General features: G+C 40.4%; 1 non-coding gene across 1 annotated transcript; it reads left to right on the forward strand.

Moving 5' to 3' along the window:
* The first annotated feature begins 13,551 nt into the window (after nucleotides 1-13,551).
* Nucleotides 13,552-13,626, forward strand: Trnas-cga (transfer RNA serine (anticodon CGA)). Its single transcript has one exon. It is a non-coding gene; the product is annotated as a tRNA-Ser (tRNA).
* The last annotated feature ends 7,365 nt before the right edge of the window (nucleotides 13,627-20,991 follow it).

Consider the following 20,991-nt stretch of genomic DNA (forward strand, 5'->3'; position numbering starts at 1 on the left):
TTTCGCTGCCATACGATAATTACAAGGCACACTGGACTACCGCACTCCTGTGGGTAGCTGCACTTTAATTATAAACACGCGATTCTTGCAGGACTCTGCAGTATGACCTACAGAGACAACATCGCGTCGCTAGAATTTTCGCTGTAACTGGTTTAAGCAGTTTATAACTTTAAATTACTTTATAACATGTAGAGCGAAACTTCAAGGTAAATTCACTGATGACAAGTCCTAACGGCACTAACGTGATGGAAGTGAAAATTAATTTAAGCCTAAACTCCAAGGCTGCCTTGGGCTGGTAACAAGTAAACGCTATTTCTCTTAATTCTCGGTCGTTTTCAGTTTCCACTGTCTCCTCAAAACCTTCATATGGCAGAAAATTGCTGGGTTTCAAAGTTTGTTGATTACTTTTTAGATAATTTGTCTTTAGAAAACTGATAGAATTGAATTCCATTATTGGCAATTAAAATCATGTGGATAATTATTTAAAATTCCTAATTTTACTATGAACACTTAAATCCACGCAATAAAACATAATTAACGTCATATTTACCAAGAAACTTTACTGTACGTTTCCACAGCTGTATCTTTTACTTATCAAACAACCGATTTCGGTCAGCTCATCAGCATCAGAAAGAAGCATTCATTGAAAAAGGTGCTTGCAAATGTACTGTTGTAGAAATGTAGTGAAGCAAAGTTATAGTAATACTTACATAAGATGTAATTATGTTCTCACAGAAGCTCTAGTGACATTTAAAAAAAATTATATATATCAGAAATCGGTATGTAGTTTTTGTAATGACATTTTCTATATGATAAACATAATATGAAGATGGTCCTAAAACGGCAATAATCAGTCGCATGATAAATAATACATATTAAGAAATTTCTGAAACCAATAACTGTCTACCTAAACTATGATATTTTTTGCTAAAGATTGAGTGATGAAAACTAGGAAATTTAAGTTTCATTAAATCCCTGCCTTTCTTCTTACGATCCGTGAATAACCAGCTAAGTAGTAGATCGAGGAAATGAGCCACATATTAAGCGACCAAACCGTTGAAGAGTGTATTAAGGCAAATGTCGTATTTATGAAAATGAATTATTCCAGGTAAAAAGGTCTTCTGACAGAAACTGAACAATATTCTGTGTGGTATATGATACACAAAACTACGGTGGTTTCTTTCTTACCTTTACACTCATATGAGAAGACAGATCAAGTGAAGAGCGGCGCTGTGTGCTACACTTCTGGAACAGTTGTAGGTCAGTGTTATTTAAAAAAGCAGAAGCGTGATAGAAGAGAGAGAAAGTATAAGTAACAAGAATAAGACGTGAAAATCTTTCATTTGTTACGTATGCCGATGTCATCCGAACCCATACTACGCAAATCACTATGACCAAGTCACTTTCTTCTAATGTGCACATATTCTTTCGAATGAGCCGAAACGAAACCACGACAGCTCCAACTGTGATGTAAGCTTTCGTCAGATACCTCACAGATGGCAATTGTCAACTGACAAAAATGCCGAATCACTTGACAATGGGATCTAAGTCCGAAACTGGCAAGCTGTGATGTGAAAGTATATTTTAATCTTTCACAAAAGTTTACAGATCCGCTGGAACTCTGATTTTAACGTTTAACAAAACTATAGTGGCTGTGGAATTAAAAGTAATGAAATTGGTCGTATTACACTGTTTGCTAAAGTCTCCTAGAAAAATTTCCAGCCGTCCATTGTGAAAGGCTTTGTTCTTTAGCACATTTTTCCGTTCTCGATTTGACTGATCTGCCTCAAGCATGACTTTCTAGCGTAGATGATGCAAAGTACAGAATTTAACTTAGGAAACTGAAAGGACCAGTAATCTTGAACTGTGCCTCATCACCAATTATCCCTCTGCACGTTGAAATTTTGATGATCAACATTTTTTCATCACCAGGATTCGTGTGTCTTCTGGCAGACAGACTCGCTACTCCATCGAGTCGAAGACACCATCTAGGGAGGAGAACAGTATCACTTCCAATACAAATACTCATGCTTGGGAATTGGCCTCTATCCGTCAACGAAAGGTACAGCGAGCAGATTCGACTTCTATTGTTTGAACTGCAGGTAATCCCGTTAAGAAATCAATATCGTCACATCAGTGATCACGGAAATATTGCTCATCTTAAGCATTTGATAGCAGTAAGCTCGTGCAATAAAAGCAATCCTACACAAGTTATATGTTCAACCACTTCCTGGCTACAATGTTAACTTTCAGCTAAAGGCTTGTATTTTAGCGAAGATTTAGGTAGTTGCTCTATGCAGCCACAGTTAAGCAGTGCAGAGTACTGATAAATATGAGTTGAAATAATCTGTTGCACCTACCATCCAAACATTATAGCTGCTTCTATGGTTCAAGGTCTCTCTTTTCCAACATTGCTACTGATGGTCTGACAAGTTGCCGCAATACGGAGATCAAGGTAAAGTATTTTTGAAATGTGGTGCTACATAAGAATACTGAGATTTAGATGGGTAGCTAGAATAGGTAATGAGGAGATAACCGAATTGCTGAAAAAAGACTTTTATGGAACTGTCTGACATTAAGAAGGGATCGTTTGATAGGACACACCCTGAAGCATTAAAGAATGTCCGGTTTGGTGAGGAAGATAGTATAATTTGTGGAAGAAGACCATGGCTCGAGTATAGCAAGCAGGTTCAAATGATGTAGATTGTGGTAATTGTACAGCGATGGTATTTGTAGATCACAAAGTAGAGTGGAGAGCTGCATTATACCGATCTTGGCACTGAAGACCAAATGAAAGGAAACATAAGTTACCAACTAAAACACTTTCCAGATCAATAGTTTAAAATATCGTGAATATAGAGAGAAACGAAAATTTAGCAACTGTAAGCTGCACACGCAGGCAGAAAGTTATCAGAACTGATTCAATGAAAAACCATTCAGAGATAATGCGTATTGCAAGGAGTCTGTATGTTTATGGAGAAGAAAGATTTATTTATGATTAAAGAAGAAGAAAATGAAATGGGAAATGCAAATTCACGTTAATTTGAAAACGATACTGATAGAGAAGGAGAGACTCTTCCTCATGGTGAGCGTGCCACCTAATTCCCTAACACTATGTCAAGACCATTTTATGTGCTTCTAGCAATAGGTAGCTTGTGCATCTGGAGCAGAGTGTGATATTAGGTAAAGGGAAACTGGCAGAAGAGTAACTACTGCTGGCGTGTCTTGTCTGATGCTGCCATGTTTCTTACGGCACTGGTAGTCTTCTGTGTGTTGCACCGAGCCTTCATTAAGGACCGTGACCCACTTTCTGTTCCAGTTGTTACAAACGATGCAATTTTAATGGAAAGCGTCAAGAGAAGTGCGAAGTCTATTACAGTTTTAAAATTAAATACGATGTTAAGAAACAGAGGTCCAGTAAAAGACATGAAGAAGTTATTGCCGGGGAATAAATTAAATTTTCACTTCCCAGTTTTTTCATTCTTAAGAATTCATCATTTCCACTTTCGAGTTGTTGGAGCACTCTGTTATATGTGAATAAAATTCTCACACAGCACCAACTGAGCACCAACAATTATTAAATCTTGGCCAGATGTCCTCTCCTTCTTAGTGGCGAGAATAATGACTCGCATAGAGATGCGTGGAACTATGTAGTCAAAATTTCAGCGTATTTCTCCTATGTGTCACGTTGATGGGACTTGTAATCTATAGCTTCATTTATCTTTAATGCTTCAAAAAAAGATATTTTCTAGGCCAAGACAGTGCCCATATGGAGAGGACCTACAGCTATACTGAGCACCTTGTAATTTTTTAATGTCGCTAAGTCAATTTTGTTATATTATTGTGCTGCATTTTTTTACTATTAAAACATCTGCTTCGATCGTTAGTAGAGAGTGCAGCATGTAGGGAGTCATTCACCAAGCCATTTCTTCTGAATGTAGTCCAATTATAGACCCTAATTAAATAAAAGCAAAGAAATGTGTTAAGCAATACAAAATCTTTCGAATATCCAATACATTTGCTCGATAATTCTGTAGGTCATTGTGTTACATGCATCTGCTCTTTCTGTCTTCACAAAGCTTATGTCTACTGTTTCCCTGTCAGAACTACCTCTCTGCTTCTTTCCGTTCAGGATTTTCGCGAGCTATCTGATGGGTTACTTCCGCATACCTCCTTCAGTACATCAATAACATGCACATTAAATTCATTTCGAATGTTGTCAGTTAATTAAATTCTTGTGAGACCCTTTATTCCGTCGGAGAATATCCACTCTGCTGCTTTTATTTTGCTATACTCTTTCTTCTTTTTTGTCCATCTATCGCTCCAATACAACGATGACGACATCGCCGTCGTTTTATAAAAATTGATTTTTATGTCTATACCGTCCTATATACTGATTAAAATGATTTCAACGTTTTTTCCTACATCACTGTCATGATAACAGCTCGTGTCGCAGCCGATATATGTTATTATTTCCCTGTTAATTACTACATCGGCCGTACTGAGTGTTGACGTTGGAAGGCAATAACCTTCGTCTTATGTAACGAGATTTTAGAGCCTCAAAATAGCTATGCAATGAAGATAATTAATTGAAGACCAGTTGAAAAACTACACCAATTCTGAAGTCTTTAGGCTGTCTCCGTATCCCACGAATCATCACGAGACACAGCGGTAGTAAGTGCCCTTAGAGATGTCATGGTTTCATTGTGGCATCTGATAGAATGATGGGGTAAAGGGTAGATGGGAAAACCGGAATAGACCACATGTGACACCGTGTGTGGTTTAGTGTCCTATGGCGTACAGAACGAAAATAAGACGTATGATGCCCTCATATGCAGTGGATGTGGCTGTTGAACGTGGTTTACGCTAACTCCTCGATGGCTGGACAAACGCCATATGGAGATCACAGAAGGCTCATGGTGGAGGCTTTAGGCTGAAGCCCTTCGGTCTCTAGCGTTCCAGTCCGACTTCCGTCAGAAGGGAGAAATCACTCCTCTAACAGTTACAGACCAACAGGAAACATGTGCACTGTATTCACATTACTACCTCAGACGAAGACACTGCTGCTTCCTCCCTCCCCCATACCGACTCATTCTCACAACGTAGATACGGATTGTAACATGTCCCAGACGATGATAATCCCTCTCTATGCTAAACCGCCACTCGTCTGTGAGCAAACACACTCCGACTCTTACTGCGCACACGCAAAGGCAGCAAAACTGTATTGTGGGCCAACTTCGCGTTGTCGTTGTATAAAGCGAATCCATGTGGCATGTTGAGCGTACTTAGGAAGCTCAGTCGACGATACATTCTCTGAAGGGAGATGTGTCAACCAGAGGGTACCATGCGATCTGTAATCAGGACACGTGCTGGCCTGGTCAGATGCCTATAGTCGCAAGCAGAGTCCCAATCTTGTGATCAAACAACTTTGATGAACTTGGCATTACGGTCGATAGGGAATGGATTTTATTCCCGAAAATATCTGCTTGTCCAGTTGTAGTTTCAGAACGTGTAGAATACACAGAACACTCAAAACTAAAGAGATTTTATCATTTCCTTACCTAACGGATTTGTAGAAATCGATGAATTAGTGATGTCCATCCGATTTTACGGGACAGAGCTTGTCCACAAGGTCGCTGGGCAAGTAGTTAAAGGCTTACGCTTAGACCACAGGCAACTTCCGTGAGCACTGCTTCGGAGGACACTTTACGCAATATTTTTTAATCTTTGTGACGGAATGAAATGTGTCACAAAATCTGTATACTATGATTTTATGTCTAGTATTCCATATCTCGTTGGATTCGGTTGCAGGATCTGGGCTCTCCTTGTTAGAAGAGATAAAAAACCCTGGAACTTGGTTGTAACAAGTGTTACATATTGTCCGTCTGCTGTCGGGTGTTCCGGAACCTTCCACACCATCGCCAAATGACGCTACGGATTGATTCCGGTTCCCGGCGTTTATCGTCCCAGCTACCAACGCACTGGTTACGTGTAATACCATTAAAAAGGATCCGACCAGTGCGATTCTGAAGCTACACGCCGTATCCTCATAACACGCGATGAGAACCATTATATTCCACAGTCCTTCCAGGACTTTTATATGCACACTAATAATGGCGGGTGACGTACATCACGGGTTTCCCTGTTGGCCCATCACAATTTAGTGTCTAGCCATAGCAAAAATCAATTCTTTGTCTCGTCTGGGAAACATCTTAACGTTTCAGCAAGGCATTTGAGTGCGATGTTGCTCACATCACGGTGTAATGACGTGCAGTAAATGCAAGGACAAGAAAAAAAGAAGTTACATACATTACAGACGGTGTATTCGGTTTAAATTGTTTTTGAAAAAGAATTATTCTGACACCTGAAGTACGATAGTAGTATGGAACCAGTAGTAAGACAAACTGCTACATGCTATTTTTCGGTCATGTTGTTGTGCACCGATCCAGGTAAGTCTGTGTATCAATTGTAAACGGATGTGAAACATTTTCTGAAGTTAATGATAACTACTTCAATGGAATTACAAATATCATATAAAATGCCGGTGTGAAGTGCCGTTCGTTCAGTGCACGTGATGTTGGAGATTTAAGTGGTTCACTTGCTGTATTAAGTGAGGTTTGTCGTATGGCCTTAGGGTTGCAGGCTTTCATGGCCGTGAGCTTCTTCATGATTAAACGCCATTATATTTCTCTTTAATTCCGAAATACCAGAAAGCTCTTGACGAAGATTCCGGGCGAAGGGTCGAAACGTTGAGTTCGCAGAAGCGGTTGACGAATAATTGATGAATATGAGCAGGCTAGTCATCCACAGAGGTTTACATTCGATTGAAAATTTGTTGGACGTGTTAGATAGAGCACTGTTAGCTGCCCAACTGCCAAAATTCCCTCAATTCACGTGCATTGCTGTCTTTTCTCCGCGCAGTATGAGTTTTCCCGTTTCAGTTAAAGCGTTATTAGTTACTGTGTGTAAGTTCCAGTTTTTGTTTTTCAACTATTTCACATCGTTTATTTCTACGTATAAGATGTCCCAGTAAAGGCTTAGGAGCCAAACAATTGTACCTTTGACATTTTTATTGGTCCTAAATCGCTATTCATTTCATTTATCTCACGAAATAATTACAGAAAAAAGTGTACTTCTGCTCAACATTTTATTTTTCAAATAATTTTTCCCACATTATTTTTGCATGCTTTATGGCAAAACATTAATATATATATTTATTTATTAATTCCATTGAGAAACACTTTTCATTAAAATTTTAAAGAAAAATTTCGGGAGGCGGAAATAGCCAGGCCGTTCCCTTAATGGTGCAAATCGTGTTTTGATGGAATATTTCGACTGCTTATTTTTTTTCATTCTTGCTCTCTCTCTCTCTCTCTCTCTCTCTCTCTCTCTCTCTCTCTCGCTCTCGCTCTCTTTACGGGCGCGTGTATGTGTAGGTGTTTCCAGTATTATTTTGTCGAAACGAATCTAATACGTGAGCTCTCTTTATGAGCTACTTGGTATGGGACCTCATTGAAAGCACGTGCAAAACTTAAGCAACATGGAAAAGCTTTTACACTGTAAACCCCTCTACTAAGTAAGCAGAGCGTGAAGTGAATTTGCGAAGCAGAGAATATCAAATACATCTCTCCCCAACTTTTTAAACTTTTTTCCGTATTCAGACAGATAAATAGTATGAGAGATTTTGTTTCTCAATGAACACACCCTGGTCATAGTGCCCGACACGAAGAAAAAAATTAAACTGGTTTTTAACGTCATACACTTGACATCATATTCTAGTCTGCTTTTGAAACGCGTAGAGGCAATTTTTTTTAAGAAAAAGAGTCTCTCATATTGCTTCAGGAGACCATATTAATGAAAAATAGGAAACGAAGGCGTGTAAGTATCACCGGCAAAGACAACCTATGTCCTAAGAAATTCATCATATGTCTGACGTACAGGAGACGCCATACATAGCTACAGTCTGCTTTCGCACATCTTTCAGCTCTCTTTGCCAAAGAATCACTGACTCTTCCGAAAACACGTGGCTCTCCTTGGATTTGGTTACGTGCGCGGAAACTTAGCTTCTGATGTGTGTGTTCACACCAATGGTTTTAACTGCTCCCATAATAAAGAATCAAAGGAATTACTATCATTTACGTAGTACGCCGTACTACAGGATGTCCTAGTTTTCTTCATCACTCATTCTACGTTTTTGGGTTAGATACCAGAAGTAAATAATGGCGTAGATCAACTGCATCCGTCGCCTATTTGTCTGTCTAACATTTCACCAATAGGATGGATTGTTTGTTTTGTAGAAACTATTGATAAGTAACGTCTGTTAACGTACACGGTAAAGTGAACGTCCGAATCTGTTATTCACAATTATACTATTTAATGTGATATTTTGGACGGTAGGAAGACGAGCAAAATTTCAGAGAGTATTACTTCATAATTAATTATTAGAGTCTCTGTGAATACCGTATAATTTTTGCAAATTACTTGCTTATCTGCTTCTGTAATGTAGTAGGACGGTCTGAGAAACAGGAAACGCTTTAAGTAATATATTGGCTCTAAGCACTATGGGACTTAACATCTGAGGTCATCAGCCTCCTACACTTAGAACTACTTACGCCTAACTAACCTGACGACATCACACACATCCTTGCCCGAGGCAGGGTTCGAAACTGTGACCGTAGTAGCAGCGCGGTTCCGGACTGAAGCACTTAGAACCGCTCGGCCACAGCGGCCGGCCTAAGTAATTTACGTTATTTATATAACGTAGCAGCTTAACACAAATAACCACGCAGATGCACATTATGTCGATAAAATCTCCTACTGGTCATAAGAATCTTTTCTCTGTAAGCGACTAGTAAATTGTGCAAGGTCAGTCGCGATCCTTGAGCTTGGGAATTGTTTGGTGTCTAGTGATTGCTATTGTTCATGTGGGGTTCAGCGTTGTGGACGTTCGGCTTTATAATACTGGCTGTCGATTACGACTGAAACATTGCAGAATACGCGTCTCCTTTTCGTACATGGACTAATTCTATTTCAGTGTTTGATCTGTCGACACGGCACGTTGTCATTAATCTTGGTTTGATACCAGAACAACTTGAACTCAGTTCTCACGGATTGCCAGCTGTAAGAGACAGTTGTAACTGATGTGACTGACAACAGCACTAGATTCATTACAGATAAAAGTACTACCAATAACGAATGCCTTGGCCAGATAGCCTACGTTTCTGCTTACTAATTATCCAGGATAGAAATAAAATCTTTCGCACCGTAATAAGTACCTGATTCCAAACATGTATCCTTTAAGCTATCTTTTCTAATTGTCACCTATGTTAGCTCATGTAAAGATGGGAGGGATAATTTTAAACATCCCGTCCAGTGACTACAACTGTGCGCCTTACTAATAGTAGAGGACACGTGGTATAAACACTGATCAGCCAGAACATTATGACCACCTGCCTGTTATCGAGATAAACCCGTCCATGCGAGCGCGGTGTCATATGGTGAGGAATGAATGTTAGTCAAACACACACGTTGCATGTAGAATCAGTGAGCGTGCTGTCCGTGTGTAGGATTGGGAAAGCAAGCAGTCCATCTGAGTTTGACCGGCACTATCATTACCGCAACTGCATGGATTCTTGGGTGTTCGAGGAGTGCTGTGGCGAGTGTCTTCAACTTGTGGCCAAACCAAGGTGGGACTACGTCCAGACGTCGTGGGGTTGGGCGGCCACCCCTCATTCCAGATGTCGGACGCCGTAGGCTGGGCAAACTGGTAAAACAGGACAGCCTGCGAACAGTAGCGGAGCTATTAGACTTAAAGCTGGGCAGAGCACAAGCGTATCTGAAAACACAGTGCACCGAACACTCCTAACGATGGGCCTCTGCAGCCGACGATCCATGTATGTGCCAATGTTAACACCTCGACATCGGCGACTACGGCTGAAATAAGCGCATAGCCATCGGCACAGGCCGTTGGCGCAGTGGCAGACGGTTGCATGGTCTGATAAAGCTCGATACCTTCTTCATTATGTAAATGCGAGGGTGCGAATGCATCATCTTCCAAGGGAACACCTCCTTGACACTTGTACTGCGGGACGGAGACAAGCTGGCTGTGGCTCCATTATGCTGTGCAGAACATTCACGTGGCCACTCATTGGTCAAGTGGAGCTCGTGCAAGGTACAACGACGGCCAAAAAGTATCGTGCACTGGTTGCAGACCACGTACATCACTTCATGACGATCATTTTCCCTATGGCAGTGCCGGTCGGTGTGGCCAAGCGGTTCTAGGCGCTTCAGTATGAAACTGCGCGACCGCTACGGTCGCAGGTTCCAATCCTGCTTCGGGCATGGATGTGTGATGTCCTTAGGTTAGTTAGGTTAAGTAGTTCTAAGTTCTAGGGGACTGATTACCTTAGATGTTAAGTCATATAGTGCTCAGAGCCATTTGAACCATTTGAACCCTACGACAGTGGCAGTGGCATTTTTCATTAAGACAATGCGTCATGTCACAACGGCAGGAGAGTGATAGTGTGGCCAGAGAACACAGTGGCTAGTTCCTACTGATGTCCGCCCACCTCCCCCCAAGTCGCGAGATCAGAACCCATTCGAAAACATCTGGGGTGTAACTGAACATGGCGTCAGATCTCATCTCTCTCTTCCACCGATTTTACGGGATTTAAGCTGATAAGTGCAAACTGAGTATAAGCCACAAGAAAAAGGGTTGTGCATAGCTGTTGTTTACCTGACTACGACCAATCACACACTAATGTTTTTCATTCGCGATAAAAGAATTCGCATTGAAATGGTTAAAGGCTAGGAATCTGACAGACGCGTAAGAAGTGAAACATTAGACAACGAGTTTATTTTCTTCTACTATGTGCTTTTCTTTTTGTGGAAAATTTGTTTGGTTCATGATTTACAAAGAAAGTTGTTTTATTTTTCCGTACCACTGTTACTCTGAAGACACAGGCTCATCTGTCAACCACTGCCTACTAAGGTACATAATGATGAGCACGTGATCGAAGCATCCGCTGCTCTCAGATTTCGAAACCGGCCTCGACGACTTTCCTTCGTGCCGGTACAAAGCTGAGTGCGTACTCATCTCAGTTCTCTCACAAATATAATATCTGTTACAGTCGAACAATGATCAAACAGCAGTGCGCAATGCTCAGGCGCAAAGGTAATCGCAAATTCTTTAATGGTCCCATGATAAACTACACTCAAGAAGTGAATTTTCGTGAAAAAATCTTACGTCACTGTGTAACTGGAAATTTATAAGTAAGATCGGACAATAACACATGTAAAATTATACGATGAAAGAGACAAAAGTGTTCCAAAAAAGACTGGTGCACAAGCGAGCAAAGTGAGCTTATGTACCACCACTGACTTCCGTATTAAATATTGTCATAGTAAGAACGAGTTTACTTGAAAATAGCTTAGCGCCCGCTACTCGCGTAAACTGTATGGCCTGCAGAGATTTTTCTGTTTTTTGTCTTTTTTTGTTTTTATTTCATCGAATTTTTATGTTGTTCACGAATTTCACGCTAATTAAAGGCATATAAGCTTGGCCTTTTCCGAATTTGCTTCTGACCAAAAAGCGATTACGATAACTGCAGTCCAAAGTTTTTGGTAATCGCACCTTTTGCATTCTTGTGGACATATTTCCATAACACCTTTCATTACCTAACAAGTATTTCTTTATATATGTCTAACGTAGAGGTGAAATAACAGTTTTTATAAATTTCGCTTTAAAACTTTTTTAATGTAACAAAATATTTTCTTAAGCATTTTCGTCCCCTCTTGCACTCTGTTATGGGTTGAATTTCCAGAAACAATGAAACACGTATTTTTTCTTTTTTTTTATTTCTAACCGAGCGTCAAGTACCACTTTCCACAGACGTAGTCTCACAAATCTTTAGTAGTTCTTTTGTGATTATTTATTTCCAGAAAAAACTTAAGCCCACCATTTTACGAACCTAGTGGTTGAATTTCCAGAAATGCTGAAACGTGTAGTTTCTATTTTCTGACTGAGAAACCAAATTCCAGTTTTCGTAGTTCTAGGTTCCAAATTCGCTTAATAGCAACATATGTTCAAAAAGCGTTTCATGCCCTCTTTCACCCCCTTTGGAGTGTAATTCCGGACAATCCCTCCTTAAACGATGACTGAAGTACGGATCCACACCCTCTCCAAACTTCAAGTTTCTATCATTAGCAGTTTAGACTAGGCAATGGTGAGTCGGTGTATCATTCTGATACCGCAGGGGTTGAATTTCGAAAAACAGTGAAACACGTATTTTTTCATCTTTAGCCTGGAAGCCAAACACCGATTTTCAAAGATTTAGCTTTAAAACTTGTTTCGCACTGAAATATTTTCGTGAAACGTTTCACCCTTTATTTCACCCCTTTAGGGTTCTAATTTCCCAAAACACTGACATAAATGTGTTTGATTTCTAACAGAGAGGGCAAATACAAATTTTCATAAATTTAGCTTCACAACTGCTTGCACAATGAAATATTTCCATCAAACTTTCATTCTCTATTTCACCAGATAGGGACTGAATATCCAAAGATAGACAAACATGTATTTTTCTTATTTCAAACTGAGAAGCCAAATATAAATTTTCATAGATTTAGCTTAAGAAATGCTTTCATAATAAAATATTTTCATGTAAAATCTCATCCTCTATTTCACCCTCTCAGTGGTTCAATTTCCAAAAGCACTGACATACGTATTTTTTTATTTGTTCCTGGGATGTCAAATACTAGTGTTCAAAGATGTCGCTTTAAAATAGTTTAGTATTTCTTTAATAATGAAATATTTTCAGAAAGAGCTTACACCCATTATGTCACCCCCATAGTGTTAAATTTTCGATAAAATTGAAACCAAATACCAATAGTCTGTCAGACTCCAGTTTCATCAACACCTTACCTCGACAAGAAGCTGCTTCAGCACATTCCATACGGTTTATTGTACACTCGTATGTGTTAAATAAGGTGTTTCCATGTCGTCCTCACATTTGGATGCAATACTTGAACCCATGTCTGCAGTGGATTATGAGTCACTAGCTGTTAACTGTGACTACATTCATATATCAGTAGTTTAATTAAGATGAGTGACGGTGAGTAGGTAAGCTAATGTACATGCAATGACGTCAGCTGTACTCACGTGTCTTCCTGCTCGGGTGAGCATAGCTAAAGATGTGCAGCCTCCCCCAACTGCCAGAACGCACGACGACGTGGCGTTTACACATTATGCACTGTGTACATTGTGCAATAAATTAAACTAATTTTTAACATTATTTATGTTCACTGATGTAAGAAAAGTACCATTCCTTAATTCGCCCTCTTAGTGGTCGATATATTTCTTTTATCTGAAATAGCCCATGTTCTTCTTTAAGCTGCATGCTGTCTCCATACCAAATTTCATCAAAATCGGTTCAGCGGTTTATTCCTTACTTTTTCATATGACAGTATCGATTAAACACTTTTTGAGGATTGTATAAGCAGGAGAGACGAGGTACTGGCGGAATTAAAGCTGTGAGAACGGGGCGTCAGTCGTGCTTGGGTAGCTCAGTTGGTAGAGCAGTTGCCCGCGAAAGGCAAAGGTCCCGAGTTCGAGTCTCGGTCCGGCACACAGTTTTAATCTGCCAGGAAGTTTCATTGTATAAGCACTTTATTCTAATTGTTAACCATGACTGCACTTGCGTATCAATAAAATGAAGTGAAATGTGCGTATGGCTTTATGGCCGGGGTCCCTATTCGAGATGTTCGGCTGCTTGTTGCAAGTCTTATTATTTGATGCCACTTCAGCGTCCTGCGCGTCGATTATGATACAATGATGAGGGGATAAAACACACACACACACGCACACACACACACACGTACCCACACTAGTCCCGATCAGAGAAAATCCAACCAAATGAGGACTCGAACCCAGGAATTCTGATCAACTGTCAGTCACACTACCTGCAACACCAGGAACTGTTGGCACAAATCGGATTTTGTTGCGATGAGTGCTACTGGCAGCACTAAAATAAAATGTGGACTTCCTAAAATTATTAAACAGCGTTAAAAAACGGATAAATAATTTGTAGCTCGGTGCAGCGCAAATTTTGTAATACTTTTACAATTTTAACATCAGCTGCCTCAGGTGTCTGCCTGTTACCCACGGCTGCTCTCGCATATCGTTATCAACTGCAGCCTCACGAGAAGCCTTCCACGTTCCACATGTAAAGGCACGACGTATCTCCATTTCTCGTGCAGCATATAAATGACGTCATCGTTCTGAGACTTCAAGCATCTCAGAAGCTATAAGAGGTGCACGACGCTCAGCTTCTGACTGGTATTAGTGTGCAACTATGGATGAAATACGTTGAGACTGTGTAAGCAATATGTTTGCTATGAAGAATCGTATTATCTTAACCACATCAAACAATGAATGCATTTCCACAAAACATAAGGTTCAAAAGTCAAAGAGTAATTATTTTCCACATTTCGCTGTATATTCTTGAAAGCAACAATGATTTTCTACTGATGTACTTCCTCAGCGTTGGAGCTGTCTCCATATAAAATTTTATCAAAATCAGTTGAGCGATTTAGAAGTGAAAGCGTAACAGAGAGAGTTACTTCCGCGTTTGTAGTATCATTATGGATTTGAAACACCCAAGGATCATTTCGTAATTCTTGGCGATACTGCTCTTCGAGTCCTTCACTTTTATCGTGATCCCTGTCAGACAAATCCAGTGGACTGACGTCAGATGACCTCGATGGCCAAGGTACAGGCCCCGCTCGTCAAATCCATTATGGAACATTATGGCGCGTTGAATCCCGTCCTGATCAGCACCATATGCGCAGGTGCCTCACCATGCATGCACCGCGCTCCATAACCATATACTACGAATGAAATTTGAGCGCAGGTATTTGGGAGCTTAACGGAAAATTTTACGTTTCAAATACAATATTTCGTACTGAAGTCAGTGGCGGCCCGTAAAAGCACATTTGCAGTTACCTCGCAAATCATTCATTTACGGACTCACGTTTAATGCAATATTTCTATGTCTTTCATCGTATACAGCAGTATACAGCAATTAAGGACAAAAGTAGCTTTCTGATGATATGTCGCTAACAGGTAGCATAGGTCGACGAAAATTGGACTGTACGTATAAAGGCAGTCACAATACAATACAGAAGGTAACTGAAAGAAATACGCAATGAAACGAACAAAAATGATACTTTTATTCAAAGACAATGTATACAATGAAGTCCTCGCGATTTGTGATCGCCCCATGCACATTACAAAAGGCACGATATGGCTCTCAATGGTGTGTATGCTCCGTACGGACCACTGCAACGTGCTCCCACTGGCCATAAGGGTAGGAAGGAGTTCTTGTGGTAGGGCATTCTGTTCCTCCGCCAGCGCTAATGACAGTTTCTGGATGGTCGTTGGTGCCTGTGGACATGCTTAAACACACCTCTCCAATGCATCCCACACGTCATCAATGGCATTTAAGTCGGGGCGAAAGGACTGGACTGTCCAGTAGTCAAATGACCTCTCTTTCCAACAGCTCCTCCTGCGTAGCGTTTTCCCAGCTCTTACAGTATGAATCACTACTCACACTGGACCTGCTCTGACCCGGCAAGACCACGGGACCCCACTCCTCATTGGTCCGGATCTCATGCATTCTGCACTGTCGCAAACGGTAACGCCGATGTGCGGGTGTTAACGGAACACAATGCACGGGTCGCTCGTAACAGAGGGCACCATGGTACTGTGGAGCTCGAGGTTGAATGCCTTGCAGTCCTCTTAAATGTGGTTGCAGTTCAACCCGTTGTTTGACGTGGGTCGCTTCTTGTCTGTGTACGATGTAGCGATCTTCTACTGCTGTAGGTGACCAAGAGTGATCACCTCCTCTCCTTTCGGTAGTAGTGCCTGTGGTTCGAAACGCTCCCCATGCATGTGAAGCAGTCCTGTGATTGCCATACCCCTGGACTAAACTTGTCACATGTCATCCTCATTCCAGTTTCCCGGTCGTTCCTCTTCGTGTGAAGTCATCTGAGTGTTGTCCCTCGGCCAGTTGTAATGAGGCTCACTGATTGACGCACGTGTTGTTCTGTTCCTTCAATTGCCTCGTATTGCGGGCCTAGCTCCATGTGGCCCCTTAGTCACGTTGAGCTCATGGCATGTGCTGTCCAATGGGAGTCCTCTGGAGACATGCTCCCTCCTTTTCACTCATATCCACCGAATTATCGATGCGTTTTACTACTTACCTATCTCCTGCTTAAGTTTTACACAGCAGTGTATTTTCACCCAAATAAGTTTTCGTTATTAATTGCGATACACTCTGTATCATAGACCGTTATGCATACTGACTGCTACCGAATGCGCTTATCGAATGCGTTTATGGAACTAATAGAGGACTGCGAATCAACAAGTACCCGGCTCTCACTAGCAAAATGGAACCAGGCACCTGGAAGTGATCAAACTTTGACAGGTCATGCAACATGACTGACAGCCAAGTTTTAATGGACTGCAGTGTGGAGATTCCCATGGTATTTCCAAGCAGTGGCATCTTAATATCGGGAGTCTATCAATAGCGTTGTTCATTAATTCATTTATAACGTTATAATTGAAAACCATAAGAAATCCGCTTTTCTATTGTTGCGCAAACGCATGTTCGAATAAAGCAAAGAAGAAAGAAACTAACGTAAGTATAGATGCTTTCCCAGCAGTCAACGTCTTGTTTGCCACCAACATTTGAGTAAACATATGACCGTTGTTACATAAAATTAAGTTCTTCCAAAATATTAGGTTGTTACCGACGAAGCCGTGACAATCACAAAAACTACTACTACTTGTGAAAAGCTTTTCATATGGGAATTAGAAAATTATAAATAGTTGTCAAAATAAACCGTGGAGCACTGTATTACCCCATTTTACAATACTTATATGCAAGAATACCAGCGAAAGAAACGGTTTCTAGGCTAAATGGGCTGTTAATTCGATTAAAAGAGAAAAAGAGCGAGAGAATTATTAGCCCTTTAGGAAGAGTAACGCCTTTAGCAGCCAGCTGGCTCAGCGCCACATTACGTAACATTGTAACCACTGCACGTAGCTTAAACTTCTCACTGTTTCACTTTCCAGTGTGTCTCCTGGCTTTCTTCCAGTCGTGCAAAATAAGCACTCCTAAATCTCTTGTCTTGACTCTTTGAATGACATTTGTAAGATACAGCTTTCTTCCAGCAAGGTAATTACACAAGCATCAGCTTTAATTACGCACAGTTTCTGTCTTGGGCATGATTCCACGATTCTTCAAATAAATTAATTTCATATGTCAATTATATACCACTTTTACTCTTCATTTTATTTTTTTCTTGTTTTCCGTCCTTCAAATAAACCATAGCGATAATTTTTTCGACATTAAGACCACTAATATGAGGTACTTCGTGTCAGGTTCACTTCGTTTGTTTGTTTTCTTGGTGTTTCTGTAGCATTGTAGACCCATGTGTTATCTGTGGTCTGCTCCTGGGCAATGTACTGCTCCGTTTGTAAGGTACACTGTAATTATTAAATAAACGAGCATTTGTCTAGAAGCAATCTGTTCCCATATCAGAAGGCTAACACAATCTGTTCACATTTTTAACCGCGATATCAACACTGAAATTTCTGTTTACGGATTTTTCCTACGGGGTATGCCATTCACACTGGATGCTTACATAAAAGATCACCTGCTTTCATCCTATCTCATGCCTTCGATCGTCACTTGCCGCCTAATCGTAGGAAAAATATTTCATCACTATTTCTAAATACTGGTGGGTATAAATGACTCTTTGCCAAAAATAAGGTGGTGCAATATAGATGTTATACCTTCTGATTGCTTATGTAACGCCATATTATACAGCAAACACTACTCAGTATGAGAAAATTGCAGAATATACGGCGCGGAAGATGAACTTTCACCTCATGTTAGGTCTGTAGTAATAAAAATAATGATACATTTTGAAAGACTAAAGCCGTGTGACAGATATGGACGCCAACCATACCATTCTCCTATGGCGAACAGTGATCTCTGTAGGAAATGTGAGAGCACCTCATGTGGCTAGAAGCTGTAGGACGTGCCATGAGTCGTGCTTTGATAGCTTTGTTGGCTGGATCATTGTTCGCGAAAATGAATGAGTCCGAGAATTATTCCTGGCTCGGAAAATAGTTTAAACCTGTCAGAAAGTTTCGTAAAAACTGTACTTAAAAAAATTCCCTTCTGTAACCAGTAGTCTCGTTCCGTAGGCGCCACTAGTCTTTTTGTAGCGTGGTCCGTGACGGCATCTGTAGAGACACATCTTCTTCAAATCGCACACCACGTGGTTCTGGCTGAGTCTCGCCTACAGTTTGTTGCCACTCTTGTCTGTTGCTTCAAAATGTTATCGCCGTGCCGACAACCAGCTGTGCCAGTCTGTAGCGCCGTGCAGAACAACAAACACGGTATCGCCTTCCAGAATGTTCTCGTCGACAGTCAGATCTGCACATTCACACGTCGGCTCACAAGCCAATGCCTGTACCCAGTCGCTTAGCTACTATAACTCCGGTAGATTTTAGAGGAAACTCATTAGCGGATTTTCTATGATGAAGATCGTTAAAGGATAAAATATTACTGATATTATAATAATTATATAGTTTATATTCCAGTTGTTAACGTCCTAAATTCCTATTTGAGAGACAGAATTTACAAATCTCGAGCAGCCCATTTTGATTCAAGACACCCATTTATATAGGGACCAGGAAAATTCTGTTGTGCTTCAAGTCTACGGCGTATTTTCCCTGCCCTATTTTCTTAATCTACGTGAACTACTTCTGTGTCACCTACGACAGCAATATCGACAAGACATTTACCTTTAACTTTCCTTTCCTTCTTCCACTAATTTTCAGTAGGGAAAAATTTCATCCCCTCTCCTTGGATTTTTGTTCCAAACAGATGCCAAATTTAAATGGTGCTTATATGAACTTCTCGTTTCACTGAAGTAGAGGCTAATATCCTCTGACTGAATAAATGATCAAATACAGTCTTGTTAATGATGTATTTCGGAAGACCAAGCCACATGTTAAGTTCGCAGTTTTCTTGCACAGTTAAAGTAGGGTAAATCATCATGTTTCGACGATTTCCTCCATGTTCTTTGTCATGAACTGATAGAGGATTTTCGAATACACATTTATGTTCCCATTTGAATGCCATGTAACGTCACACGCTTCCAGTGTCTCCAAATTATCGTAGTCGTAAATTTTCTCGGAAGCGATGTTAACGGGTTTTAGGTCAGCACTGCATAAGAAACTGAGTAATGAACCCTACATCTATATATTGCGAAACGGTTCATGGTTACCTAGCTAACGGCTTCCAAGAGAAACAAAAATTTGATTACCAATGTTTCACTTGGTTACTGAGCGAATACAAAAATTTAAAATGCTGTCGTAACTGTTCATGAATAATTATAATCTTATGTTAAGTGCTTAACACAATAGACAAGTATTACAGTTATAAACTGTGTATAATCGTATTCCTTGAGTCAGCGTAGCTCAACGTGCGCAAATACCTGGATTATATTCATCCATTATTTGAGAAGGAGAGCACTTAGTGACTTGCAACAAACGTTACATGTAACTTCACAAAAACTTTTACGAAACTTTTACTCGCTGACATCCCCCTCCCCTCAGAAAATGTTCCAGGAAGTTTACGACGCTAGCGCTGTTTAGAGGAGGTGCTCAAACTGTCGTGTGATATATACTGCTTAACATATGTTGCTGAAAATGTCGTTCATTTACATTAATTCACAACTGCGGTCTGCATGTTAATGATTCTCTAAAACACACTGCAAACAACCAAACTTTTCACGAATAACCGCTGCAGCGTCAACCAAATGGGCAGCTAGACCTTCTGGAGTGTCTGTCGGTATCACGTACAGCAAACGCTTCACCGTAAACCACAAAAACCACAGGAGGTGAGCAATATCTCTCAAACGTAATCATCACATGGAAGTTTGATTAAAGTTTCTGAACATCAATATGTCACACGAAAAAGCATTTCTTTTTATTTACACTGTGTCATTTTCTTATATTTTATTCCACGGATGGTAGGTCCTCCGAAAAGTGTCTGTGTAAGACAGTTCAAAGGTCGGAGGAAGGGAAGAGAATTTGATCTCCAATAGGAACGTGACTAGCAAGGCACTGCGGTTTTCCAACAAACGCTCGGATTATATCCGGTATTACCCTTAATTAGAGCTACTATGTGACAGACTCACCGCAGCCTGGTGTAATGACACCAAAGATTGAATGCAACTGACGAAATATTTAATTATGTTATTCTACTGATTAGCTTTTCTCAGTCAGTGAGTTATTGGAACGGTTTTCTCATCGCGTAATTAATATAAGCCTCATCCATGCAACACACAGTCCATGAACGTATTTCAAAATATCATACAGTGTGGTCCATTGATCGTGACCGTGCCAAATATTTCACGAAATAAGCGTCAATCCAAAAAACGTCAGAGAACGAAACTTTCTAGCTTGAAGGGTGAAACCAGATGGCGCTATGGTTCGCCATTCGTGTAGTACGTAAAGAAATATGAATGTTTTAGTTGGACCACTTTTTTCGCTTTGTCATAGATGGCGCTGTAATAGTCACAAATATTTGGCTCACAGTTTTAGACGAACAGTTGGTAACAGGTAGGTTTTTTTTTTTTTTTAATTAAAATACAGAACATTTTATTTCGGTTGTTCCATTGTGATACATGTACCTTTGTGAATTTATCATTTCTGAGAACGCATGCTGTTACAGCGTAATTACCTATGAATATCACATTAATTCAACAAATGCTCAAAATGATGTCCGTCAATCTCAATGCATTTGGCAATACGTGTAGCGACATTCCTCTCAACAGCGAGTAGTTCCCCTTCCGCAATGTTCGTACATGCATTGACAATGCGCTGACGCATGTTGTCAGGCGTTGTCGGTG

Source organism: Schistocerca serialis, chromosome 1 (genome assembly GCF_023864345.2).
Source record: "Schistocerca serialis cubense isolate TAMUIC-IGC-003099 chromosome 1, iqSchSeri2.2, whole genome shotgun sequence".
Classification (NCBI taxonomy): domain Eukaryota; kingdom Metazoa; phylum Arthropoda; class Insecta; order Orthoptera; family Acrididae; genus Schistocerca; species Schistocerca serialis.